Here is a 22,541-nt window from a genome sequence, read left to right as displayed (position 1 = left end):
TGGGCGCGAGTGCCCCGCCCCGAGCCTTTGTTCCCGAGGAGCCGCCTCGGGCAGTCCCCTGGCGGCAGCGACGCGTGCGTCCCCGAGGCGGACGCAGAGCTCAGGACCCATTGTCCTCCCCACCCTCTCGGCGCTCTCCCCTGGCCCACTGCCTGCCTCTCCCGTCCCCCACCCTCCGGTCCCTCTCGGCAGCCAGCGAGCCGGAGTGGCATAACGACCAGGGCGCGGACCCAGGCGGCGGCGTCGCGGGGTTGGGAGAGCGAGGTAGGTGCGGCCGGGGGCCGGCAGGCGGGGACGCGGCGGTGGCCTGGGGACCCCGTGGACCCCCGCGGGGCCTCGGCTTTCCGGCTGCGTGTGCGCGGCTCGGGCGGCTGGGGGCGCGCCCGCCAGGTGTGCGAGCGGCTGCGGGCGTGCGAGGGCGCAGCTTTGTGCGTTCCCAGGCGCGGGGCCGGGTGCGCGCGGGTGCGCGCCGCGGTGACAGTGCAGGCGGCTGGGCGGGCTGCGAGGGAAGCCCGCCGCCGAGGAGGAAGGGGCTTGGGTCCGGATGGAGCTGGCAGGACGCCGTCGTTCCCGGCGCACAGGCGGGGCGAGCGGCAGGGACACTGACTGTTGACATTCCGACCGCGTCGGGGAGTAAGCGCCGGGCGCCGGGCGCCAAAGGTCAGTGGGTCCGGGGCTAGCCAACCTGGATCAGGACGTACGTCCCGGGCGTGACTGAACGGCGGGGCTGGGAGTAAATGTTGTGAGTGTGAACGTGCGCGTTTGCAAAGAGAAATCCAGCCCGTGTGGATGTGCGTGAGCGCAGAGCAATTCAGCGTAGGGCTTGGGAGGTGGGGTGACTGTCCTCAGAAATCCGTGCGGGGTGGGGCGAGGCACACATCATGCACAGGGGTGTGCGTGCGTGCGTGAGTGAGATGTTGTTCAGCCTCCGTCAAAGTCGCTAGCGGGAGGTGGAGGTGGGGTGTGCGTGTGTTTACAGGTGGTGCGGGTGGAAGGAAAAAGCCAGGAACCCTGGGAGGACCCTGTGGCCAGCCTGGATTGGTTTGTTTTACTGCAAACGGGCATTATCCCCTGTCCTCCCTCCCACCTGTGCCTGATGCAGAGAGGGGAGCTGGGATGGTGGGTGCTGCTGAGAGGCCCTAATTTCTAGAGGCTCTGGGTGGGTGGGCATGGGATGCCGGCTCTGGGTGGGAGTCCAGGCAAGGTGTGTGTTCGCGGGCCCAGGAGTCTGTGTAGACTGTGCTTTGACTCTACCATCCCCAGACACTGTGAGCCTGGACCTGGAGACTGTAAGGCGCTCCTTCTCTCCCCGCATCTGTTTTCTATAGCCTCCCTGACACCCATTCTTAACACCCTTCCAGACAGGGCATTTGCATGCGAGTGGGGTTTGGGCTCTGAATGCCAGGGTCTGCCTCTGTTGAGTGGCCCCCACCAGAGCAGCCTCATCGGGAACAATAGGGCTGGCCTGGGCTGGGCGCCAGGGCGCTTGGGTTCTTTTCATGTTTTGTGACCCTGGGACCAGCCCTTAAGCCCCACGGACCTCCGTTTCCCATGGAGAGGGGAGAAGGCGCTCTCCCCTCCCCTGTCCTTCCTGCTGCGGTGTGAGGAGTAAACAGAAAACTAACCCAGCAGCCTGGGGCTGGGGGGCTGGAAGTGACTCAGGGTTGTGACAGCCCAGGGGTGATTTCCCCCAGGAAGGTCCCAGCACATCTTTGGGACGTGAGCAGGAGTTGGGAGAGGCTCTGCCCTCAGCCCCTAGCAGGTGGACTGGTGGATTCCTGGGGTGGGATTGGGTGGGGTTTCTGCTTAATCTGCCTGCTCAGCTGCCTCAGGTCCCCCTCCCACCCAAGATGCTGATGAGTGGGGGTGAGGTGGAACTTGGGGGATCAGGTGGGGGGTGAGATGGGGCGCTGGAGCCCAAGAGGGGCAGCGGCAACTCTTGGGCCGCTGTTGAAGTTTCTGAACAGAGGCAGATGCTAAGCTTGGGTAGGGTCAGGGCACTTCTAGGTGGGACTCCCACTCAGCCCCAGTGTTGTGATTGCAATGACGTGGCAGACGGTGGCCTCCATTCCACCCTCACAGCCCTCCTCTCCCTCTTCCCGTGCACCTGCCTGAATCAAGTACGGCTGAGCCACAGTGGTTCAGACTGGCTTGAACCTTGAGGGAAAGGGACCCTGGAATGGTTCGGGGCAGAGGTGGCAGCAGCAGGGCACGGGGGTCCAGCATGGAGGCCCTGCTGTCACTAAGACCTGGATTTTTATCCCAGGTCTATCCCCTACTGCATCTCCATCTGCATCCCCCCAAAGCAGAGACTGATGCTTTGATGGTTTCTTTGGGAAGTGAGTTCTGGAAACAGTAATGGGGCAAGAGGTATGGAGAAGAGAAAGAGAGCTTTGTAAGGATGCCTTAGTTTTGTCATCAGCACCACTGTGACCTGCACTCTTCTGGGGAGCCGAACGGAATGTACTTCGGAAGTGCTCTCTTGGGGGACTGGACGGGGAGGAGTTTATCCATCAGCTCCGCCCACCTTGGGCAGTGGTGGCTCCATGGGCGTTGGTTCCTGTGCGCTTCCAGTTTACATGTGGGTGAGGGCTGAGTGGGTGCCAGTGGGCACACCACACCGCGGCATCAGAGAGGGCCTGGCATGCCCAAGGGGAGGTGCTGGAGGGTACACCTGTAAGAGAAACTGTCACTGACGAAGAGGCTGGAGTAAGACGTGGGCCCAGAGGCTCTGAAGAGGTACACCGAGGTGTCCAGCACACTGTGGGACCTGGGGCAAATTTCTAACTCCTCCGAGCCTCAGTTTCCTTACCTGGGTGTTGTGAGAATACAGGGCAGGGTACATAGCAAGGGCTCCATCAATGGGGTATTTCTATATATTCAGGACAATAGTATCTGGGGATGCGGATGTTCATTCACTCAGGTGGGGGAGAAAACTGGGTCAGAAGACCCCTGAAGACGACCCCCTGTTGTAGACTTGGGCTCCGGGGCCAGGCCTCTGGTCTGTTAGGTGGTGCCTCCAGGGACCATGGCCCAGTCCCCAGACCCCCTCAGCGTTTGGGTTGTGCAGTCTGTGATCTGGCCCTGGCAATGCCCTGCCATGGGCAGGCTGCTCAGATGTGCCCCTCCCCGGGCTCGGCCACCAGGAGGGCATGGGAGCCCAGCAGCGGGCAGAGGAGGGTGTGGGGAGCAGGCGGCTCGGAAGCAGGTGCTTGAGGCAGGAGTGGAGGGAGGGCGGCGGCTGGCATTTGGAGCTGGCAGATGGCGTGGGCACTGGCCTGGGCCACAGTCAGTGGGGAGGACGAGGCAAGGAGGGGGAGGAGAGACAGAGGCTGAGGGCTGTGGGGTGAGCGGGGCAGCCCTGGTGCTTGGGGATTTGGGGTGTCTGGGGTGGCGGGGCAGGCTGGGCCTGTGGGGAGTGACGGGGTAGCCAGAGAGAAGGAAGAAGGCAGGGGCTGAGGATGAGTTGGAGGTCGTGGGGCGTAAGTTGGTGCAGGCTTCGTATTTCAGGGCGCGGCACCCACAGACCTCCTTTCTTACCCGTGCACCTGCCCCTTTCTTACCAACGCCCCCACCCCACCCCCTGCTATGCCGGGGGAGGTGCTGTCTACAAACACTTAGGTCCTGTCACACGCTGGAGATTGAGGAGGTGCGGCCGTGCCTCTGCCAAGGCCCGTTGCCATGGTGCCCTGGTGGCTCTTGTCTTGCTACCTCTCCCATCTCTGAGCAACAGGCCACCAGCAACAGGCCACCCCCTCGGGGGGCGGTCACACGGTGGGGAAGGTGTCCAGCTGCCTCTTGCGCATGCACAGACAGCTCAGGCTGGCATCACCAAGGTCGCTGAGCCCATCCCTCGACCTGCAGGCAAGGTCACAGCCCGCGGAGGCTGGGAGGTGCTGCTGCCACTCTGTCTTTATTTACTTAGTCATTTAAAGACGACTCCGGGGGAGTGGATGTCGCTCAAGTGGTTGAGCTCCAGCTTCCCATATATGGGGTCCCAGCTTCCCATATATGGGGTACCTCCTAAAAGCAAAACAAACAGACAAATGAAAAAACCAATTTTCTTTGGGGAGCGGATGTAGCTCAGTGGTTGAGTGCCTGCTTCCCACGTACAAGGTCCTGCGTAAAAAAAATAAAACAAATAAAGACTGCTCTGTCCTCTGTAATTTGGGACTTCTTTTGTTTTTAATACATTTAGTAAAAAATAAAAAGAGTAATACACTCCTGTCCATCGACTCGCCTTTTCAGCAGGGCATCTTTGTGGAGCCGCATGACATTCTCTCTTGCCCACACTTCTTTCAGTGCGTTGGTGCCACTTCTCTAGCAGGAAGTCCTACCTCATGTCTGATTTCAGCCTGCCAGGCTGCACTTGCTTGTTTTTTGTTTGTTTGTCTTGCTCTGCTCGCCACAACCCTTTCAGGGTCTCCCAGTGGCTATTAGGGGATTCCTTGCCACCTGCTTATGATGTGAAACAGCTGCGGGGGCTCCCCAGGCAGGTGGGGTGCCAAGGCAAGGATTGGTGCTTCGGGGACCTGGCCCGAGATGGAGGCTCTGCTTCTGGGCTCCCAGGCCCGGTTCAGACCCAGGGCTGACAGTCTCCTTCCTGGATTTGCGGGCCATGCTGCTGGGTCAGCAGATGCAGCAGGAGGGGCCCCTGGACCTCGGCGTGAGGCAGGGCCCTGCCGAGTAGGTGGCTGTGGTCAGAGCAGGAGGCGCAGAGCGGCGTGCCTGCACGTGTGCACGCCTGTGCTCGGCGTGTGCATGTGTCCTTGGAGGCCTGCGGCTGGATCCCTGCGTTGGTACGGCCGCGTGTGGCCGCACGTGGGTCCTCTGCGCATGCCTGTGCGCGCTCACTGTTGTGTGCTCTGGCTTGGCTGTGGCTCCTCTTCTCGGGGTATGTGTGTTGGACACCCACTGGGCCCTCTTGCGGGGTCCTTGGGGCTGGGCCAGGCTCCTTGGCCGGTGACGCTTCACCCCAGCAGGACTTCCTGGCCCTCGGGGCCTCTCGGAGTCCTCTGCCCCGCCCGGCCCTGCCCTCTCTCCAGGCTCGGCTTCCCTGGCCTTCCTTCTGCGGGCGGCTGCCTTGAAGAAGCCGCTTCTCCCCCACGGGCTGGGTGGGCAGCTCCTGCCTCTGGGACGGGGGCTAGGGAGGGGCAACCAGTCCACTCTCCAGCCGCACCCTTGGGAGCTTTGAGCGGAGGTGACAGGTGGGTGAGCCCTGGGCCGGGAGATGAGTTGCAGTGGGTGGGTGGAGGGTGAGCTGCGTCTCAGCATGCTTCAGGGACATGTGCGCATCCCGCTGTCCATTTGATGTGCCCTCAGTGACTTGGCAGCCAAGCAGCAGGGGAAGGCCCCTTCCCGCCCACTGTGCATGTTCTCTTGCCTGGTAGCTGGGGCAGATGGTTTCTGACGGGGAGCAGAGCGGTCTCTGGGGCTCCAGGCATCCCACTGGAAACCTACGCCTCAACGTAATTCATCGTAATCATTTACGTTTATGGGGCTCCTTACGTGCCAGGGCCTGGACTATGCACTTAACATGTGCTGGCTTAGAACAATGCTATGAGGTAGGTTCTAAAAGCATCTTCATTTTATGAGGAAATAGAGGTTCAGAGAGGTTTCATCACTTCCATAAGGTCATACAGCTAGTAAGTGATGGAGCTGGGATGTGAACCCAGGTCTGTTCTTGACACTTGCAGTTGTTCCCTCCACTTTTTTTTTTTAAATAAACTAAAGCTGGGGTTTGAACCCAGGACCTCATATGTGGGAAGCCAGCACTCAACCACTGAGCTACATCGGCTTCCCCGAGTTGGTTTTCTCGTTTGTTTGTTTTGTTCTTTGTTTTTAGGAGATACTGGGGATCGAACTCAGGAACTCGTATGTGGGAAGCAGGTGCTCAACTCCTCGAGCTACATCTGCTCCCTTCCCTCCACTCTTTACAAAGCTGGATCATCCTTCCATTCTCACCCCTCAGAGGGACTGTTCCAGCTCATCCTCTCTAAACAGGGCTCTCTACCCCACCTGGTCCCCTTGGGATCTCATTGCCCTATTTTAAATACTGTATAAATGTATCCCTTTTCCTCCTCCACCTCCTCAGTCCCTCCTCAAGGATCTTGTCTGTCTTGTTCACAGAAATAGCTTTAGCATTAGCAGAGGGCCTGGAGCACAGTAGGGATGCAGTAGACATTAACATTAAAAAAAATCTTTCATTAGAGAATTAGATTTACAGAAAACTCATGCCTCAAATACAGAGTTCCCATATACTACCCTGTTATTAACACGTTGCTGTAGTGTGGTACATTTGTCGCAATTGATGAAAGAACATTTTTACAATTGTACTGTTAACTGTAGTCCCTGGTTTTATTTTAGAATTCACTGCTTGAGTTGTACAATTATATGGATTTAAAAATTTTTTTATTCTAGTAACATATACAACCCCAAATCTCCCCCTTTTAACCACATTCGAATATATATTTCAGTGCTGTTAATTACTTTCACAATGTTCTGCTACTATCACCACTATCCATTACCAAAACTTTTCCATCATCTCAAATAGAAACTCTACAGCTAAAGCATTAACTCCCCGTTCTCTACCCAACCCCGGCCCCTGGTAACTTACGTTCTAGGTTTTTTGTTTTTGTTTTTTTATGTTCCAGTTTTTGACTCAATGGATTTACATATTCTAATTATTTCGTATCAGTGAGAACATACAATACTTGTCCTTTTGTATCTGGCTTATTTCATTCAACATGATGTCTTCAGGGTTCATCGATGTTGGTCTTAGGGATTCAACTCAAGACCTCGCACATGGGAAGCGGGTGCTCAGCCACTGAGCTACACCTGCTCCCCTCTTTTGCCCATATTTAAATTGGGGTGTTTGTCTTTTTTTGTTGAGTTGTAGGATTTCTTAATATATTCTGGATATTAAACCCTTATCAGATATGTGGTTTGCAAATACTTTCTCCCATTGCACATGTTGTTTAACTTTCATGATAAAGTCCTTTGATGACATAAGCTTTTTTTTTTAAAGATTTATTTATTTTATTCCCCCCCCCCCCTTTCCCCTCCTCCCTCCCTGCTGTTTTTGCTGCCTGTGTTGTCTCTCTTCTCATTTTTTCTCTCCTGTAGGGTTCACCAGGATTCGATCCTGGAGACCTCTGATGAGGAGAGAGGTTCCCTGTCAATTGCGCCACCTCAGTGCCTAGTCTCTGCTGCACTTCACCTTGACTCTCCCCTTGTCTCTCTTTTGATGCGTTATCACCTTGCTGCGTGACTCACTCGCGTGGGCACCCGGCTTGCCACATGGGCATGCTTTCCCTTCTTTTTCACCAGGAGGCCCCGGGGATGGAACCCATGTCCTCCCATATGGTAGGCGGAAGCTCTATCAGTTGAGCCTTGTCCACTTTCCCACACAAGCTTTTAATTTTGATGAGGTCCCTTTTATCTACTTTTTCTTTTGTTGCTTGTACATTGTGTGTAAAGTGTAAGAATCCATTGCCTAACACAAGGTCCTGAAGATGCTTCCCTATGTTTTTTCTAGGAGTTTTATAGTTTTGTGTTTTCTAATTAGGTCATTAATCTATTTTGAGTTGAATTTTGTGTATGGTGTGAGTAGGGTTCCACTGCCATTCTTTTGCTATGGACATCCAGTTTCCACAGCATTATTTGTTGAAGAGACTATTCTTTCTCAACTGAGTGGACTTGGCACCCTTGTCAAAAATCAGTTGGCCATAAATGTGAGGATTGATTTCTGAACTATCAGTTCATTTCCATTCGTCTATATATCTTTCCTTGTGCCAGTGTTTTGATTATTGTGGCTTTATCGTAAGTTTTAAGATCAGTAAGTGAGAGTCCTTCAACTTTGTTCTTTTCAAGATAGCTTTGGGTATTTGGGGTTCCTAACCTTTACATATAAATGCGATTTATTGTGTTTTCCATTTTGCAAAGAAGGCTGTTTTGAAGGAATTTTGAATGGAATTACATTGACCCTGTCAATCACTTTCGGTAGAATTGACATCTTAACAATATTTAGTTTTTCAATCCATGAACATAGAATATCCTTTCATTTATTTAGGTATTCTTTGATTTCTTTTAGTAATGTTTTGTATTTTTCCTTGTTCAAGACTTTTACATTTTTGGTTAAATTTATTCCCAGATATGTGATTCTTTCAGTTGCTATTGTAAATGGAATTTTTTTCTTGATTTCCTCTTCAGATCGAGCGTTTCAAGTGTATGGATACACTATTAATCAATGGGTGTTGATCTTGTACCCCACGACTTTGCTGAATTCATTTATTGGCTCTAGGAGATTTTTTTGGTGTTTTTTCCAGGATTTTTCTGTATCTAGGATCATGTCATCTGAAAATAGGGAAAGTTTTACTTCTTCCTTTCCAATGTGGATGATTTGGATGCCTGTTATTTCTTTTTCTTTCTTAATTGCTCTGGCTAGAACTTCCAGTATAATGTTGAACAACAGTGGTGACAGTGGCATTCTTGTCTTGTTGCTGATTTTAGAGGGAAAACTTTCAGTCTTTTACCATTAAGTATGATGTTAGTGGTAGTTTTTTTATAGATGCCCTTTATCATGTTGAGGAAATATTCTTCTATTCCTAAGTTTTTGTGTTTTTTTTAAGATTTATTCTTTATTTCTCTCCCCTCCCTGTCCTCTCCCCTCCCCCGCCCCATTTGTCTGCTCTCTGTGCCCATTCGCTGTGTGTTCTGTGTTCGCTTATATTCTTGTCAGTGGCACCAGGAATCTATGTGTCTTTTTTGTTGTGTCACCTTGCTACATCTGTTCTCCGTGTGTGTGGCACCATTCCTGGGCAAACTACACTTTTTTCGTGCTGGGTGGCTCTCCTTATGGGGTACACTTCTTGCGCGTGGGGCTCCCCTATGCAGGGGACACCCCGGTGTGGCAGAGCACTCCTTGTATGCATCAGCACTATGCATGGGCCAGCTCATCACATGGGTCAGGAGGCCCTGGGTTTGAACCCTGGACCTCCCATGTGGTATTCAGACGCTCTATCTGTTGAGCCAAATCTGCTTCCCTATTCCTAAGTTTTTGAAGTGTTTTTATCAAGAAGTGGTGCTGCAAGGAGTGCACCCCACAAGGAGAGCCACACCGCACGAACAGCACAGCCCGCCCAGGAGTGGCACCGTACACATGGAGAGCAGATGGAGCAAGACGACTCAACAAAAAAGAGACACAGAATCCCAGTTCCCCCGAGAATGCAAGCAGACATAGAAGAACACACAGTGAATGGACACAAGAGAGCAGACAAGGGGGTGGGAGTGGCAGGAAGGGGAGAGAAAGAAATAAAATAAATCTTAAAAAAAAAAGAAGTGGTGCTGGATTTTGTCAAATGTTTTTTCTGTATCAGTTGTGATGATCATTTTTTCCCCCTTCATTTTGTTAATGTGGTGTATTAAATTAATTGATTTTCTTATGTTGAATGGCTTTGCATACTGGGATAGAGCCTGCTTGATCAAGGTATACAATTCTTTTAATGTACTGTTGCATTCAGTTTGTTAGTATTTTGCTGAGGACTTTTGCATGTATATTCTTTAGAGATATTGGTCTGTAATTTTCTTTTCTTGTGTGTCTTTATCTGACTTTGATATGAGGGTGATGTTAGCTTCATAGAATGAGTTAGGGAGTATTCCCTCTTCTTCAACAGGACCGATGTTAATTCTTCTTGGAATGTATGGTAAAATTCCCCTGTGAAGCCATCTGGTCCTAGGCTCTTCTTTGTTGGTAGACTTTTTGATTACTGATTCAGTCTTTTTACTAGATAGTTTTTTTTGAGGTCTTCTGTTTCTTCTTGAGTCAATTTAGGTAGTCTGTGTATTTCTAGGAATTTGTCCATTTTATCAAGGTTGTCTAATTTATTGGTATATGGTTGTTCATTGTATGCTCTTATAATTCTTTTATTTCCATGAGGTTAGTAGTAATGTCCCCTTTTTCATTCCTGATTTTAGTTATTTCTGTCTTCTCACTTTTTTTGCTTTTTCAGTCTTGCTAAAGGTTTGTCAATTTTATTATTTTTTTCAAAGACCCTAACTTGGTTTTGTTGATTATATTAAAAAATTATTTTAATTTCATTTATTTCTGCTGTAAGCGTTGCTATTTTCTTCCTTCTAATCACTATTTTTTTACATATATATTTTTTAAGATTTACTTTATTTCTCTCCCCTTCCCCCTCATTGTCTGCTCTCTGTGTCCATTCGCTGTGTGTTCTTATGTGTCCACTTGCATTCTTGTCATGTGGCACCTGGAAACTGTATCGCTTTTTTTGTTGCATCATCTTGCTGCATCAGCTCTCCGTGTGTACAACACCAATCCTGGGCGGGCTGTGCTTTTTTCGCTTGGGGCAGCTCTCCTTGCGGGGCGCACTCCTTGCATGTGGGGCACCCCTATGCAGGGGACACCCCTGTGTGGCACAGCACTTCTTGTGCATGGCAGCACTGTGCATGGTCCTTCTGCTCACTTTGGGTATAATTTGCTCTTCTTTTACTAGGTCCTCCAGTTTTGAAGTGTGGTCTCTGATTTGAGATCTTCTTTGCTTCCCTCCCCTCCCCCCCCTCCCCCCGTTTTAATATAAGCATTTAGAGGTATAAATTTCCCTTTCAGCACTGCCTTTGCTGCATCCCATAAGTTTTGGTATGTTGTGTTTTTATTTCCTCATTTGCCTCAAGATATTTGCTAATTTCTTTGTGATTTATTCTTTGACCCTTTGGTTGTTTAATTTCCACATATTTTTGAATTTTCTATTTCTCCCTCTGCTATTGATTTCTGGTTTCATTCTACTGTGGTCAGAGAAGATACATTGTATGATTTCAATATTTTAAAAATTAATTGAGACTTGTTTTGTGACCTAACATATGGTCTATCCTGGAGAATGACCCATGTGCACTAGAAAAGTGTGTATTCAGCTGCTAGCTGCTGTTGGGTTGAAGTGTTCTATGTATGTCTGTTGGGCTATTTAGTTTAGAGTACTGTTCAAAGTACTCTGAACTAAGAAAAACAAAGTACTGTTCATTCCAAGAAAGAGAACCAGGCTGACGCTATATCACCTCTTCTTATCTAGCCTTGAAGTAATGTAGCATCACTTCTGCCAAAGTCATAGACCTGTACAGATTCAAGGGGAGGAACACAGAACCCGCTTCTCAGTGGGGGCATGCCAATGTCACATTGTAAGAAGAGTACCTTGGTGGGGCCATCTTTGGAAAAGACAGCCTGCCATAGCACTTACTAGGAGTGTGACTTTGAACAAATTCGTCTCTCTGTGCCCTGATTTCTCCATCTGTAGAATGGGTGACATTATCAGTATGTACCTCATTGGGTTATTGCTCTAGCAGTGACTAGACTCTTTTTAAAAAATTTATGTGGTTATATACATACAACATAAAATGTCCCCTTTTATTTATTTATTTTAAAGTTTATTTTATTAATTTATTCCCCCTGCCTCCCATTGTTTGCAGTCACTGTCAGCTCTCTGTGTCCATTTGCTGTGCTCTCTCTATGTCTGCTTGTCTTCTCTTTAGGAGGCATTGGCAACCGAACCCTGGACCTCCCGTGTGGAAGAGACATCAATCACCTGAGCCACCTCAGCTCCCTGCTTTGTTATGTCTCTCATTGTCTTTCCTCCTTGTATCTCTTTTGTGTCATCTTGTGTCAGTTCACCGCGCCTGCCTGCCATGCCAGCTTGCCTTCTCCAGGAGGCGTCAGGAACCGAACCCAGAACCTCCCATGTGGTAGGCGGAAGCCCAATTGCTTGAGCCACATCCGCTTCCCTAAAATTTTCTATTTCAAATACTTTAAATATACAATTCAGTAGTGTTGTTTACATTTGTTGTGCTACCATCACCTTCATCTATTTCCAGAACTCTTCTGTCATCCTGAACAGAAACTCTGTGCCAATTAAGCATTAACTCTCATTCCCTATCCCTGCCCCTCATAACTTATATTCTAATTCCTGACTTGAAACTTCGAATATTCTATTTCACATAAGTGAGATCATACAATATTTATCCTTTTATGCCTGTTTTCAGGGTTCATCCATGTTGTAGAATGTTCAGAACATTCCTTTTCACAGTTGAATTCTTTCCAGCATATGCATGTACCATGTTTTGTTTATCCATTCATCTGTTGATGGGCACTGTTGCTTCCACCTTTTGGCAATTGTAAATAAAGCTGCTCTAAACACCAGAGTGCAAATATCTGTTCGAGTCTCTGATTTCAATTATTTTGGTTATTTTTCATTTTAAGTAATAACCATTCTCATGGGTGTGAAATATGATCTCATTGTGGCTTTGATTTGCACTTTTCTAATGGCTAGTAATGTTGAGCATCTTTTCTTTTTTGCCATTTGTGTATCTTATTTGGAGAAATGGCTATTCAGGTATTCAAGTCCTTGGCCCATTTTTAAAAGTTGGGTGGTTTGTCTTTCGATTGAGTTTAGGAGTTCTTTATATATTCTGGATATTAAACCCTTATCAGATTTATGATTTCCAAGTATTTTCTACCATTGCTTTTTTACTTTCTTGGTAATGTTCTTTAATGCATAACGTTTTTAATTTTTAATTTTTTCATTTGTTGCTTATGCTCTTGAGTGACTAGACTCTTGCCCACCAGTCCCCCTGGACATAGCTGAGGCTTTGGTCCGGGTTTCCCCCTCACTCCAGGCTCCCAGCCCCCAATCCCCCACCCCCCTTGAGGTCACACTGGAGCTCCCTTGTTGTGCAGTGTGCAGAGTCCTCCTGGGGATGGGGCCGGTAAATGGGGAAACGAGGGGAAGGACCTTGAGTGGAGAACGTAAAACTCTTTTAGACCATCCCAGTCCTGGAGAACTGCATCCTCAACCAACAGGCTGTGTTGGAGCCGCAGGCCTTTTTTTTTTTTTTTTTTTTGGTAGGCAACAGTTTCTTTTTTTTTATTTTTATTTTTATTTTTATTGACTTTGTAATAATATTACATTAAAAATATATATATATGAGGTCCCATTGAACCCTACCACCCCCACCCCACCTCTCCCCCCCCCAGCAACACTCCCTCCCATCATCATGACACATCCATTGCATTTGGCAAGTACATCTCTGGGCACCCCGCACCCCATGGTCAGCGGTCCACACCATGGCCCACACTCTCCCCCATTCCATCCAGTGGGCCCTGTGAGGATTTACAATGTCCGGTGATTGCCCCTGAAGCACCATCCAGGGCAGCTCCATGTCCCAAAGACGCCGCAGGCCTTTTTTTAAAGCGCCCGAGGGCGCTCCCTGCTTCTCCTTCTGTCTCCCCTGCCTGCCTCCACCCGCCGCACTGCTCCTTTGCCAGGAGTATGATTCTCCCCAGCCCAGAGTGCCAGGAACCTCAGGGCTTGCTCGTCCTCGCCCGGGTCGGCGCTGCTTCTCCTCGGGGGGCGCCGGCCAGGGGCCCGCGCGGAGCCTCGGGCTTTCCTCCAGCCCGCCGGGCCGTGGGGGGCCGCCCTCCTCGGGGGGCCGCCGGGCCGTGTGGGGCCGCCCTCCTCGGGGGGCCGCCGGGCCGTGGGGGGCCGCCCTCCTCGGGGTGCCGCCCGGCCGTGGGGGGCCGCCCTCCTCGGGGGGCCGCCGGGCCGTGGGGGGCCGCCCTCCTCGGGGTGCCGCCCGGCCGTGGGGGGCCGCCCTCCTCGGGGGGCCGCCGGGCCGTGGGGGGCCGCCCTCCTCGGGGGGCCGCCGGGCCGTGGGGGGCCGCCCTCCTCGGGGGGCCGCCGGGCCGTGGGGGGCCGCCCTCCTCGGGGGGCCGCCGGGCCGTGGGGGGCCGCCCTCCTCGGGGGGCCGCCGGGCCGTGGGGGGCCGCCCTCCTCGGGGTGCCGCCCGGCCGTGTGGGGCCGCCCTCCTCGGGGGGCCGCCCGGCCGTGGGGGGGCCGCCCTCCTCGGGGGGCCGCCGGGCCGTGGGGGGCCGCCCTCCTCGGGGGGGCCGCCGGGCCGTGGGGGGCCGCCCTCCTCGGGGGGCCGCCCGGCCGTGGGGGGCCGCCCTCCTCGGGGGGCCGCCGGGCCGTGGGGGGCCGCCCTCCTCGGGGGGCCGCCGGGCCGTGGGGGGCCGCCCTCCTCGGGGGGCCGCCGGGCCGTGTGGGGCCGCCCTCCTCGGGGGGCCGCCGGGCCGTGGGGGGCCGCCCTCCTCGGGGGGCCGCCGGGCCGTGGGGGGCCGCCCTCCTCGGGGGGCCGCCGGGCCGTGGGGGGCCGCCCTCCTCGGGGGGCCGCCGGGCCGTGGGGGGCCGCCCTCCTCGGGGGGCCGCCGGGCCGTGGGGGGCCGCCCTCCTCGGGGGGCCGCCGGGCCGTGGGGGGCCGCCCTCCTCGGGGGGCCGCCGGGCCGTGGGGGGCCGCCCTCCTCGGGGGGCCGCCGGGCCGTGGGGGGCCGCCCTCCTCGGGGGGCCGCCGGGCCGTGGGGGGCCGCCCTCCTCGGGGGGCCGCCGGGCCGTGGGGGGCCGCCCTCCTCGGGGGGCCGCCCTGCCGTGAGCCTCCCCTTGGGAGCAGCGTAATGATTCCAAGCAGGGCTCGAGCTTTGAATTCCGCGGCTGCCACTCGCCGGCTGTGTGACCTTGTGCCAGTCCCTTCCCCTCCCTGCGTTTCCATTGCCTCCCCGGGAAAGCGGACACGATCGTGGTGGGGATTAAATGAAAGGAACCGGACAGACCTGGTTCCTGACAGGTTCTCAAGAAAGACCGCAGTTATTCTTTACAGATGAACACCCTGAGGCGGAGGGAGTTTAGGTGGCTCGCCACAGCTGCATTTAACGTCAGAACGGAGGCTGGAACCCACGTATTCTGCCACTAAGTCATTGTTGCTCATCCCCTGCTACCAGAGAACTTCCCCCTCCTTCAGTGCCTTTGCCAGAGGCCACGAGGCCACCACCCGGGAAGTAAACCACGACCTCTCTTCTCCTTGCGCCACCCAAACTTGCCTACAGAGGGCGCTGCTGCCCACCTCCTGGTCTAGACCCGTGAGGGGCCAAACCAGGTGAGGCTCTGCTGGGAGCTTGGCGGGACTGGGACTGAATCAGCTTCTAGGGGATAGGCAGACCGAGGGAGGGAGGAGAGTTGACTGTGGCATCTCCTCTAGTGAGAAGCTCCTACAGAAGCTTTCTAACGATAACTGCAGAGCCCGCATGATAATGGGGTATTGTAGTGGAGTTCATTTTGGCGTTTTTCACTGGATCATAATCATTTAGGGAATCTGTATCTTTAGCAGATTCCCAGGTCCCGTCCCAGAGTGATGGAATGGGAATTTTATCGGTCACAGTTGCTCGTGTGTCTGTACCTCCGTGCGGGGTGCTGCTCTGAGGGCTAAACAAGTGCCATCTCCTTTCCCCCTCCCAACAATCCTGATTTGGTGCTATTATTATCCCCATTTTATAGATGGGGATTCTGAGGCGCAGAGAGGTTAAGTAAGTTGACCAAGTTCACTCTGCAGGAAGCAGCAAGGCTGGGATTTGAGCTTACTGCTTTTCAAGCCCCAGGCAGTTCTCATGTCCAGGGCATTTGAGAACCACGATTTTATACCATTGGGCCTGTTCCCTTTCTTGTCTCTTTTTTGCTTTTATTTGTCATCATTTTAAATAGTGTTTATTGTATTTTTTCTATGACAAAGGTAAGGCATTTTCATTTCAGAAAGCTTAGAAAAATCAGAAAAGCACAAAGAAGGAAAAAAAAACCTCTAACCCATAATTCTACCCCATGAACATTATAGCCCCGAGTATGTTGTTTAACCTGTTTCCTTTCCACCCAGGAATTTGCTCTGTTTTCCCATGCGAGGACATATACTTCTACTGTCTACTTTATCTTGGTCGCAATGTGCTGTACTCTTGGGAGGTGCTGTGTTTCTTTAACCTACCTCCTATATCTAGCATTTTGCAATTATGAGCAGCAATGGGATGGGGACTCTTGAAAGTACAATTTTGCAGATGTCTCTGAATTTTTTCACGTGGGATGGAGTGGAATTGAAAATGGATTTACTGGGTCAAAAGGCATGCATATTTGAGAAACAACCTTTCTATGGAAGGCTACTGTACATACAGAGAAGTGCATGAATTTTACGTGTGTGAATAGATGAGTTTCCACAAACATGATGCACACACCCATGCAAAACCAACACCCAGATCCCAAAACAGACGGTGGCCTGCACTAGAGGTGCCTTTTTGGCATGCACGTTTTTTAAAAAGTCATGATTGCTTTTTTTTTTTTTTAGAAGATTTATTTTTATTTATCTCTCTCCCCTTCCCCGCACCCCCAATTGTCTGCTCTCTGTGTGCATTTGTTGTGTGTTCTTCTGTGTCCGCTTGTATGCTTGTATTCTTGTCAGCGGCACCGGGAATCTGTGTCTCTTTTTGTTGCGTCATCTTGCTGCATCAGCTCTCCATGTGTGCGGCGCCTCTCCTGTGCAGGCTCACTTTTTTCGCGCTGGGCGGCATTCCTTACAGGGTGCACTCCTTGCGCGTGGGGCTCCCCTACCTGGGAGACACCCCTGCGTGGCATGGCACTTCTTGCGTGCATCAGCACTGCGCGTGGGCCAGCTCATTACACGGGTCAGGAGGCCCTGATTTTGAACCCTGGATCTCCTATATGGTAGGCGGATGCTCTATCTGTTGGGCCAAATCTGCTTCCCAGCATGCACATTTTTAAGGATTCTGATTTGTATGTCCACGGTCCCTCTAGCAAAGTTGTATTTTCCTTGCCCCTAATTCTGTTACTTAGGATTGAAGCACAAACTATGCTTAAAAGCAGAACAGATGGAAGAAATTTCTAGAGTCAGGCTGTGAGAGAGAGCTGGTCCTCGGTTTCTGGGGCAAGATGAACTGCCCTTCAGGGTAGGGGTGGTCCCAGAACTGGAGTCAGGGGTCAGTTTGGCTTCTAAATTGGTTAAGGTTTTAAAGAAATGAGCCTTTGTACCTTTTTGTTGTTGTTGTTATGGACTCTCTGTTTGCTTGTTGTCTGTTTGTTTTGTCTTTTTGCTCATTGTTTGCTTGTTGTCTGCTCATTTGGTTTGCTTGTCTGCTTGTTTATTTTTGCTCGTTGTCTGCTTGTTATCTTTAGGAGGCAGTGGGAACTGAACCTGGGACCTCTCATGTTGGAGGTGGGCGCTCAACTGCTTGAGCCACATCTGTTCCCCTTTGTAGCTTCTTTAGTCCATAGCCACATATTGTTAGCAGCTCTCGGTAGACTGGCATTACCGAACAGATAAGAATAAATTGTGCAATTATTTGTGTCTAGGTCCTGCTCTTGGAACCCAGTTTTCACAAGCATGCATCTTGCAATTATTTTGTCATCATCTTGCTTTTCATAACTTGTGCAATGGGAAATTCAGTCTAGCAGGGAAGTGATCTGTGGACTGTAAATCACTATACAGTTGTGAGATGTTTTAGCCCAAGGTGTGGGTTCCTAACTGCTGTGGGCTCGCTCGCGCTGAATATCCACATGGTTCCCTGGAGATGACAGTATATTTCTCGCCATTGTCCTATTTGTAAAGGAAGCAGAGGCTAATGTAGTCCCTCCTTTGATGAGCGGTGAACTGAAGTCCCGCCCCCCCAAATAGAAGCTCCCCGAGGTTGGCACCAGGGCCAGCTCATGCTGCCTGGGGCGGGGGAAGATCCAGGCTGAACGATCCAGTGCCTGCTTCTCCAGGGGCATCTGTTTCCTGAATTTCCTGTAACTGCCTCATTCCTGTGCCTGGGAGAGGAGCTTGTCTCAGCTTTCAGGTCACTGGCTGTGAGGGCAGAGTTACCCGGGGGGGGGGGAACCACACTGTCCCTTCCTTCCCCCATCCCCGAGAAGCTGGGGACGTGAAGGATGGGCTGCTGCGGTCGGGCCTGTGCCCCTCCTCCTGGCCCCGCCAGCCCTCTCAGCCCCGTGGACCTCTCAAGCCCATGGCAGCTGGAGCTCTGGCCTGGCGGGGTGGGGCTCTGGCTGGCACTTGCCCCTCGGCTGGTCCTTCCTGGACACCCGTGGTCCTCTCACCAGGGAAGCGTGGGCCTTGGGACCCAAAGCGGGGTCTGCGGGAGCGGTGAGGAGCGGCCTTGGGAGAGAAGGAGCCCATCCAGCTAGGCGTCGCGGGGCCTCGGGCACTTGCTTTCCTTGCTGCTGAGCCGAGCTTTGCTTTCAGGACCTTCATTTCCTTTCCTACAAAATGGTCACTGCATGGACTGTGCATTTCTGTATATTCCAGAACCAGGAGGGCAGCTTTGATCTGGGGATTAGTACCTCCCGATGCAGGTCACGGTACGGAGCTCTGGAGTCAGACCTGGCTGTGCCACCGTCAAACCTGGTGATTGCTTCAAGTTCCATAACTTTGAGCCACAGTTTCCTCATCTGTAAAATGGGGACAACGATGGTACCATCTCAAGAGGTTGAAACAAACTAAGTGGTTAGGAGGGCGCTGGCCCCTAGTAAACTCACAGAAGCGGGTGCTACCCCTGGCTCCCCGGTCCTCGTATCCTGTCCTCACCGCCACTCAGACTGCCGGGCTTGGGGGTCAGCCGAGGTCTGAGAGGAAGCTGGGCTGCGGCTGGGGGGAGAGGGACGGCCGGGGCTGGCTCGCAGGGCGCTTCCCTTTTCTCTTGACGCACAGTCCTTCCCAGAGAGTCCACGTCCCCCTCGCTGCCCACCCCCACCCAGAAGAGGAACGAAGGGATCAGAGCAGAGGGGACGGGAAGCTGAGCAGGGTCGGGGAGGGGCCGCATCTCACTGGATGGTTGTGGCAGCTCCCACGACGGGGGTGGAGCCCTGGGCTCAGGGTTTAAGGTCAGGCCTTTTTTTTCCAAAGCTATTTTATGGAGATACATTCATGTACCATATGATCTATCCAAAGTATACAATCAAGGGCTTTTAGTGTCATCACAGTTGTGCATTCTTCACCACAAAAAAATTTTAGAACAATTTCATTATTCCAAGAAGAAAACCTCCCCACCCCTTAGCAGTCACCTCTCAAGCGCTCTATCCTTCCCCAGCCTTACATAACCACTACTCTAATTCCAAATTTGTAAATTGATTTATATTTACATTTTATATAAATGGAACCATACAATATGTAGTACTTTGTGTTTGGTTTCTTTCACTTAGCATAATGGTGGGGTTTTTCTTCCTTGATAGTAAACATTTACTAACATTGACATACGTTTATTCAGTTTCAGAGAAAAACAGTCTTATATATGCAATATTACCCATATTTATATTTCATATGCGTTTTTACTATGCTCTGCAGTCCCATGTTACATTTTTAAGCTTTCCTTCTAGTGATATACACGGCCTTAGTCTTTCTCTTTCAACCACTGTCGTACCCATATAAAAGCACTGCTAGTTACAAACATTAGGTTGTGCTTTCACCTTTTCTATTCATTTCCAAAGATTTACACACAACTTTTTTACCAATTCTGAACAGGTTACCCTTCAGCTTTCCATTCTCTAGCCTCGTTCTATTTTCTGGTGACCCAAATTCTAGTTATTAAATCCATGAATTTGCAGAATGTATTTAGTTCATAATAGCACAGTCATACAATATGTGTCCTTTTTTGTCTGGCTTGCTTCACTCAACATGACATCCTTCAGTTTATCCATGTTGTCATATGCTTCACGACTTCATTTATTCTTAAATTGCATAATATTCCATTGTGTGTGTACATCATGTGAATACGCATTCATTGGTTAATGGAAACCTGGATTATTTCCATCTTTTGGCATTCATTTGTAATGAATCTTGTGGGATTGGTGGCACTTGCCCCATATAAGAAGAGAAAATGGAGGTCCAGAGAGGTTAAGTAACTTGCTCGAGGTTGCACAGTGAGGAGGTGCTAGAACCAGCCCCATACTAAGTGTGCTTGATTCCAAAGTTTGGGAGAGTGGGAACTGAGGAGAGGGAAGTGGAGGAGCAAAATTAAAAGCCATCTGGAAAATGGGAACCTGCTCTCCCTCTGGGGTTAGGTGGGGTGGGCTGGGTCCACCTGACCTTTGCAAGGTCCCCGGATCTGCTGGGGCATCAAGGAGGTGCAGGATGTCGTGAGTTCTGTGCCCCTCCCTGCTAAGGCAGCCAGGCCGCTGTCCCCTCGGCCAGGTGTCTGAATCTCATAAGTGCCTTTTAGGGCTGCCGGGAAAGAGACCGGAATCCCAGCTGGGAGAAACCAGGCTCAGGGTGGGAGCGGCCGAGGTCTTGGAGTGCAGCTCCCTGTCCCGCCCTGGGCTGCCCTCCTCAGCGCTGGCTCTGGGAACACCTGGTCCACGTGGCCTCCCCCTTGGGTGTTTTTCTGGGTGTCTCCGTGGGCTTGGAGGCCCTGGGTCAGAGCATCTCTCAGCGTGTCAACCCCAGCAGTGCGCGTGATGGACCGCGCTCACACGTGGTCATGCGCGTGCGCAGATAAGGACGAGAGGCGCCTGCTGTGGCTGTAACCGTCCCCCTTTCTCACCCGGGAGAGCACGTCAGAGTGCACTGCAGTCATGGGCTCGCCATGAACTCCCTCTAGTCCGTGAGAAAGAAAGTCGTTTGCAGATGCAGTTTTATTAGTAACCAACCCATGTGACTCCCACCCCAGCAATTCCTGGGCAGAGGCTGTGAGCTGCATCGCGCTCACGGGGGCGTCCTCTGCCCCCAGCACAGTGCGCGGTGTAGAGTAGGCGTTGGCGAGTCTGCTAGCTTGTTCTCGCCCTCACTCAAACTCTTTAGCTTCGTTGGGACTTTTCAGTAGCGAGTGAGAGAAATCCAACTCAAACTGGCTTTAGGAACAAAAGGGATAGGTTGGCTTTCATATACCCAAGGGTCTTTCCGGTTTCTAGCATAGCTTGACGGGAAGTTCAGGTGATGTCATTAACACTTGCCCTTTCTCGTGTTTTCCTGTCTTCCAGTTCTCTCCCCTTTCTCTGGGTGGGCCTCATTTTCCTGCCTGCTCCCCGCAGCCGGGTGTTTCCATCCTGTTAGTTTAACAGCCCTTGGGGGAGGAGAGAGATCTGGGGATTGAGTCTTACTGCTTAGGTCTCTTGCCCGCTCCTGACCCAGGACCCTGGAGTGCCTTGAGTGGCCAGGGCTGGCCAGGAGCGCAGGCCACACCTCAGGGGTGAGTTGCACCTCGAGGTGTTTTTCCTCAGAGGGAAGAGAAATGGGTGCAGGGCAGGTGGGCCCCGGGGCGTCCACGATAACTGTTGAGCATCTCCAGGGTGGTGGGAGTGGGGCTGGGTGTGGAGTGGGTGCAGCAGGGCCGACAGGCACTCGCTGCCCTCTCGAGTGGACGTCTGGCCCGAAAGCTAGCCGGTCTGAAGCAGCCCCTGCATGAACCACCTGCTCCTTCCTTTCCGGGGGCTCTGGTGGGGGCGGAGGGCGAGGCCTTGACCCAGGAGCACCCAGGCCCCTGCTGCGGGACGGGCTGCCTTGGAGGACGGGAGTGCCCATTCGACCCTAGTCCTGCCCTGAACTGGGCCGGGACTCGGAAGCTGCACCCTCCCAGCCCATCCCAGGGTGCTGCTTGAAGCTCCTGCAGGTTTCCTTGCTGCAGAGGCGTCAGGAAGACAGAAACCCCTGCGTCCTTTGCCTGCGACCTGCGGATTGGCCCTTTGGCAACCCCAGTGTGGAGCCTCCGAATGCCCAGAGTGGCAACGGCTCCAAACAGGCACCAGCAGGTGGGTCAGCCAGGGGGTGGGGCTCAGTGGCAGCAGCCACGAGCTTTATTTCCCCTGCTCCACTGCTTGGTTGCTGGGCAGGGACCTGGCACCCCGTCTGGGCCCACCGACCCCCATGTCCTTGTACTTGAGTGAATGTGCCACATCCCTGTAAGGGGCTGCGGGCACACTGAGTGTCAGGCAGTGAGTGCCCACTGTGTACATGGCGTGGTCAGCACTGGTGCAGGCAGAGAGGAGGAAGAACCCTGAGTTCTAGCTGGAAAAACAGACACACACTGCACGTGCCGTTCCTCCAACCCCACCACTGCCTGGCACTGCCGAGACCCCTGTCTGGACGCTCGAGAGGGTCCGAGAAGTGCAGAGCTGGGCCTGTGTATGCATGTGTGGGTCATCTGGGTGAGTGCCTGGGTGTGTGCACGTGAAGTGGATATGTACACGCATGTGTCTATAAGGCGATGTGTATGTAGGTGAGATGTGTGCTCATGGGTCTCTCTTACTGTCTGCTGGAGCACGCACTTGTGCATGTATGTCTAAGGGCATGTACACGAGCATGGGTGTGGCTGCGTGTGTGCATGCATCCTGTGCCTCTGTGCACAAGGGCATGTGCCAGTGTGTGCATGCACGCGTAGGTGCCTTGTGCCTGCAGGCGCATTTACTCACTGTGTGGCTGGTTTATCAGGCATGTGCTGCGACTCTGTGGAGTGGGAAAGCAAAGGTCCCCGTCTCAGGCAGCCTCAGGGAGCCGGTGTGAGGGTCCCCAATCCTCAGGGCTCCCTGGGGCTTACACCCGGGTCCCTCCCCGCCCCCCAGGCATGGCTGTGGGAATCCTTAGGCCTTCTTTGGGTTTCAGGAAGCCAGGGCCGTGTGGGGCCAAGTTGCCAACTCGGGCTGTGGTGCAATCTGCCAGCTGAGCCC

The 22,541-nt window shown here is 52.6% G+C and overlaps 1 protein-coding gene across 15 annotated transcripts in view; it reads left to right on the top strand.

Moving 5' to 3' along the window:
• The window catches only part of RAP1GAP2 (RAP1 GTPase activating protein 2), a 244,631-nt gene that overhangs the window by 14,537 nt on the left and 207,553 nt on the right, over window positions 1-22,541 (top strand). For 5 of the 15 annotated variants that reach the window (XR_011646819.1, XR_011646818.1, XM_071210425.1 and 2 more), the window contains exon 1: window positions 429-660. The exons of 6 other annotated variants lie outside the window; for them this stretch is intronic. The gene's annotated coding sequence lies outside the window, so the exon portion shown is untranslated. Of the gene's footprint in view, window positions 1-33; window positions 265-388; window positions 661-22,541 lie in introns of those variants that run through there. 4 more of the 15 variants (XM_058283774.2, XM_071210420.1, XM_058283772.2 and 1 more) reach the window with 3 other exon arrangements.

Source organism: Dasypus novemcinctus, chromosome 21 (assembly GCF_030445035.2).
Source record: "Dasypus novemcinctus isolate mDasNov1 chromosome 21, mDasNov1.1.hap2, whole genome shotgun sequence".
Lineage (NCBI taxonomy): Eukaryota > Metazoa > Chordata > Mammalia > Cingulata > Dasypodidae > Dasypus > Dasypus novemcinctus.
The sequence above is the reverse complement of the archived record's forward strand: the minus strand, read 5'-3'. Positions and strand labels throughout refer to the sequence as shown.